General features: G+C 41.0%; 1 pseudogene; it reads left to right on the forward strand.

Annotated features, from left to right (window-relative positions):
- The first annotated feature begins 4,853 nt into the window (after positions 1 to 4,853).
- On the forward strand, positions 4,854 to 5,536 carry LOC149121537 (glyceraldehyde-3-phosphate dehydrogenase pseudogene; annotated as a pseudogene).
- Positions 5,537 to 6,000: the final 464 nt, after the last annotated feature.

Below are 6,000 nucleotides of genomic sequence, written 5' to 3' on the forward strand. Positions count from 1 at the left end.
ATAAGGTGAGAACTATGAAGGAGACTTAAAAGCCATGAATGGAAAGACAAATGTTTGAGTATCATGGTTTGTAGAGGAGCTTTTGGAAGTGGAAGGCCCTCAAGTCTCTGAGGACACAACCTTGGGTGGGTCCTTCATCATCCAATTCAGCAAACCATCTACTGTCATTGTTCTCAAGTTTTAGCTACATGTAAGATTCACCTGGAGGGTTTATTAACTACAAATGGCTGGGCCTGATCACTAGAGTTTTAGTAGATCTGGGATAGAGGCCAAGAAGTTGCATCTCTAACAAGCTCCCAGGAGATAGTGATTCTGCTAATCTTGAGATGGCACCTTGAGATCCACTGCTCTTGTTTGTGCCCAATTTCTGGAGTCTAATCAAGTATTTCCCTCAATTGTGCCCTACTCCTCTCCACCCACAGCCCTTTTGGAAGCTGCACTTTTTCTGATGTCATCGTGGTAATACCTGGTTATCATGGTTCTTTCCCTTACAGTAACTTTTCCCTCAGAAAGCACAGGGAATACTCCAGGCAAGGAATTCTTAACCTGTATCTTTAGGAGGCTCAAGGTGATTTCTTTGGGGGACATTGGGAACTTACTTGATTCAGACCTTAGGGACTGCATGCTCAGAGCACCTCATTAAGTAAACTGTTGATCACCATTCAATGCTTTAAACAGTGACATTCCCTGAGGGTAGCAAGGAAAACCTTGTGCCAACTCTGTCTCCCTGAAGATTGATTGCTGTGGTGAAAGGCAAATTTGTTTCCTCCAATTATTCTTTCCTTACTTGGAATGCTCCAGCATTTGCAGTCCACTGGAGCTTTTGAATGTTTCTATCTGTGTTCAAAAAGGTCTCACATGTGCTGCCCAATTAGGGTAATTACCTTCCCTTGGTTTCTTCCTGAGAGATGTGTTACTACTACAATGACTCTCAATATGCACTGGCCCTCAGAATCCCATTGCAACAAAAGTGAAATCAATAAGAAAGTTCCTAGTTCAAGAAAGAATACAGATATTAGTAGCCTTGCTACTGGAAAATCAAGTAGTTTAAAGAATTGAAATGTCCCCTTATATTTTGGGTGTTCCATCGAAAGTCCCTGCAGACCTTGGGAGCAGATATTGTGGTAGAAGTAGAAAGACTCCATATGTGAGTTGGGTTGATGAGAGAGTGAGAAATGTGGCAAGGATCAAGCACAGAGGAAATCTCCAAAAATTTGGAGCCATATTCAGGGCAGTTTCTGGCCATGACTGAGTTTCCTTTTCACTGAAGGGTATGGAAATGCATTTAATTTCATTGGAAAGTCTTATTTATTATATTTTATTATTAATTAAAATTATTAATTTTGTAATTAATGATATGGTAGTTTACTATGTGGAGTTTTACTGTGTGCAGACAATAAAACACAGAGGATAAAGAAGGGATAAGTGATGGTGTGTAAGTTCCTTGAAAAGTCAAGAAGTGAAGGGACCCAAAGCTCAGGAGAAGGGTTTTAGGAGATAATCACTAATAAAATAATTATACCCATCCAACACAACATTAGCCCTCAGTGAAACTGGATAACCATTTGTATAGAGGCCAATGAAAGCACTGGGTGCTTTTACTGAGGGACATGTCTATGAGGGTCCTACAAATGAAAATGGAAGCACCATGGGTACAGTTTAGCCAACCATCATTTCTCTTTTTCTATGAACAGTTAATTGGCTTTTACTGTCACCAATGCAGACCGATGAAGACCAAATCAATACATTTGACAACTCACATAATTCTGTAAGCTCCTTTACTTAAACTTTCCAAAATGAGCTGATATTTTTGTCTTCCCTGGTGCCTTTCCTATTACTCCCATATGTTTGGAAGCTAATAGCATTATCTCTGGAACCTATGGAATTGTTCTACTCCAGCAGCTCTCCACTAGCTGACTTTTGCTCCCTACAAGACAACTGCCAATGTCTGGAGACACCTTGTGCCAGGTCAGTGCAGGCGTCTAGTGAGTAGAGCCCAGGCATGCTGCTAGCATCTTACAACATTCAGGACAACTCCAAAGAAAAATAATTATCTAGCCCAGATCGTCAATAGTGTTGGAGTAGAGATCTTGGTTTAGAGGATTACTGAGGAAAATGCTAAATTATTTTTTAAAAATCACAGCTATTTGCTATTGTTTTATATCAATATTGAGAGGCAGGCAAACATACTTTGTTGGAACAACTGTGTTTCATACTGAACTGCCTGAGTTTACGTCCTGACTCCTACTTCCCATTAATGTAGACCCTGAGAGTCAAAAAATGATGGCCCAGGTAACTGAGTCCCAGCTATTCATGTGGGAGACCTGAATTCACAGATCCTGGCTTTGACCTGGCCTAGCCCTGGCTATTGCTAGGATTTGAGTGAACCAATGGATAAAAGACACTCTCTCTCTCTCTCTCTCTCTCTCTCTCAAATAAATAAAATTTTAAAAAACAAACACCAGAGCAGATGTTTGACTTAACAGTTAAGATTCCAGTTGGGGCACTACATCCCACATCAGAGCCTGGGTTTAATACCATCTCTATCTTCTGACTCTAGTTTCCTGCTAATGCTGACTCTGGGAAGTATCAGGTGCTAACTCAAGTATTTGGGTCCATGCGATGCCCAAATTGGGTTCCCAGCTCTTAACTTTGTCCTGTCCAGCCCTTACTGTTGCAGGCATTTAGGGAGTTAACCAATGGCTGGAAGCTTTCTGTCTATATCCCTGACTTTCAAATAAATAAATAAATATTTAAAATAGCATAAACCACAATTTCTTCATTATTTTATGCAATGTCAAATTTTAAAGTAGAAATAACATAAAATTTGCCATTTCAAACCCTTTAAAGTATGAATTTCTGTTTACTTGGGATTAAGTGTATCCACAATGTTGTGCAATCATCACCACCATCTATTTCCCCAACTTTTTCATCTACCCAAACTGAAACTCTGTCTCTACTAGATTCCATTATCAATTACTTACTTCCACCATCCCCTGGCAACCACCATTTTACTTTGTTTTTGTCCATTTGACTACTTTAGGTACCTCATAAAAGTTGAATCATGCAGTATTTGTCTTTTGGGGAGTTGGTACATTTCACATAGCATAAGGTCCTCAAGTTTTATCCATATTGTAGCATGTATTAGAAATACCTTCCTTTTTTAAGATGGATTCATATTTCATTGCATGTGTACAACACATTTATCTACTCATCTTTCAATGGACTCTTGGGTTGCTTCCAGCTTTGGGCTATTGTTTATAATACTGTGAACAAGGGTATACAAATATTTGTTTGGGCTAGGCCAAAACCAAGGGCTGGGAATTCAGTCCACATTTCTCATGTTGGTGTCAGGGACTCAACTACTTGAGCTATCACTTGCTAGCTAGTTCACAGGTTGCGTGTTAGCAAGAAGCTGGGAGAGCAGAATGGGGTCTGAAACCCAGGCCCTCTGGTATGAGATGTGGGCATCCCAAGTGGTATCTTAATCACTATGCTGAACATTCACCCCCAAAATATAGAGTTTTTCCTAGAATTACTTAAGGTGAGTTGCTCCTTTTCCTTTTTTTTTCAACAGAATATGCTATACAATGATATTATTATGCTTATCACACTGTATTACAGTCATCTTTGTTTTCTGGTATACCACAACCAATTTGTATGTAGACTAGAGTAAATACCCTGCTCTTCTTCCCTGGCCTCTTGTCAGGAGGGGGCTTGCTGTAGCCCCGTGCCTCCAGGGTTCATGGCCTTTGGACCATGTACTCTAGGCTTTCTGGCCCAGATACAGGCCTAGATGCTCTTCCACGTGGCGGGTTCCTGGTGCTCATGACCCGTGTTGTGGCATTAGCGGGTAAACCCACTGCCTGCAGTTTCAGCATCCCACATAGGCACCGGTTCGAGTTCCAGCTGCTCCACTTCCCACACAGCTCTCTGCTATGTGCTAGGAAAGCAGTAGAAGATGACCCAAGTCCTTGGGCTCCTGCACCTGCATAGGAGACCTGGAAGAAGCTCCTGGCTCCTGACTTAGGATTGGTACGGTTCTGTCGTTGTGACCATCTGGGGAGTGAAGCAGCGGATACAAGATCTCTCCTCTCTCTCTCTGCCTCTGCCTCTCTGTAAATCTGTCTTTCAAATAATAAATAAATAAACCTTAAAAAATTTGTAAAAAAAAGAATACAGTAAATATACATTGGGTTAATCTTAATGAATCAAGGTGAATTGAAATTACACCAAGTAAATTCACTAACAAACTATAATTTCCTTAGCCTCACTAACAAATTGACTTTGAAGTAATTTGAAGTCTACCTGCCTCTAATAATTTGTCTCACCCCCACAGGTCCCTCCCTCACTCCTTTTGTGATATTGTCTTGATAGATCTTGCAGTCTTTATTACCTCTGTTGGTTTGGGGTTTTCACAGATGCAGATACCGAGCCAAAGATTCATGTGAAAGTGCTTCACTGGAAGGAGTGAAGAACCCAGTTGGAAGAGAAGTGAGTACAGGGAAGATAATACCTCCAATAAAGCCTGCATTTAGTTAGCTACCACTGTGAATTAATAATTTTCAATCATTATATTCTGAAAATTGTATCTATGAACCACTGGAATCTGTTCTCTTTATATTAATATCATGTTAACATGAGAGTTGATGAGAACTGTGTTGTAATTATTATGCATTTGCTGGGAAAAATGACAAAATGAAAACGGCTTTAAATCTTAAGTTAGAATTCTTAAGAATGACTTAAGAAAACTTGAAAAAATAGAACTTTAATAATAAATAGAGGACTCTCTGCACTTCCTTATTTGACAGACAGCTGCACCTTCTGGTGCAGGGATAGTGTGTCGCTGAGACATGTTGGTGAAGGCTGTAATGCATAGATTAAGCTGTATTGGGTGATTGGTTATCCAGGCTGCTTTCAACTCTGGTAAACTGGGTGTTATTGCCATCAATGATCCCTTAATTGGCTTCAACTACATGGTCCACATGATCCAGGATGTTTCCATACACAGCAAGTTCAGTGGCACAATCGATGCTGACAATGGAAAGAGTCAATGCTAAGAATGGGAAACTTGTCGTCAATGGGAAATCAAAATCCATCTTCTAGAGGAAAGATCCCACCAACATCAAATAGACTGATGCTGGTACAGAATATGTTGTGGAGTCCACTGGTATTTTCCACCACCATGGAGAAGGCTGGGCCAAAAGGATCATCTCTGCTGATGTCTCATGTTTATGATGGATGTGAACCATGAGAAACATCCTCAAGATTGTCAGGCATGCCTCCTACACCATACACTATTTATTCTCCGATGGCTAAGGTCATCCATGACAACTGTGGCATCAGGAAGGGACTAATGACCACAGTCTACAGCATGAATGCCATCTAGAAGACCATGGATGCCCCTCACCCCGGAAACTGGTGTGATGGCTGCAGGGTTGTCCAGATATCATCCCCACATCCACTTGTGCTGCTGAGGCCATGGGCAGATGTCATTGCAGAGCTGAATGGGAAACTCATGGGCATGGTCATCTGAGTGCCCACCTTCAAAAGATCAGTTGTGATACCAGGGGATTCCAATTCAATCCCATCAAGGTGGCATGTACCAATGCCATCTCACTAGTCCAAGTGATCAATTTCTGTTCACAATTAATCATAATGATAGGACTAAGAGTCAAAGGGATCACACAAACAAGACTAGTGTCTGCAAATACTAACTGATAGAATAAAAAGGGAGAGAATGATCCAACATGGGAAGCAGGATACACAGCAGACTCATAGAATGTCAGATGTCCTAAATAACACTCTGGCCTCAGAATCAGCCCTTATGGCATTCAGAACCAGCTGAAAAGCCCATGAGAGTATTTTAGGCATGGAAAGCCAAGACACACTGTCCAAAAAATGACCTAAATGAAAGGTCTCTGCAAGTGAGATCCATGTGGAAAGAACAGGTCATCAAAGAAGGAGGTTATAGACAGGAGTTATAGACAGAGAGGGAGT

This window comes from Oryctolagus cuniculus, chromosome 16, assembly GCF_051225735.1.
Source record: "Oryctolagus cuniculus isolate XC-2025 breed Fujian yellow rabbit chromosome 16, ASM5122573v1, whole genome shotgun sequence".
NCBI lineage: Eukaryota > Metazoa > Chordata > Mammalia > Lagomorpha > Leporidae > Oryctolagus > Oryctolagus cuniculus.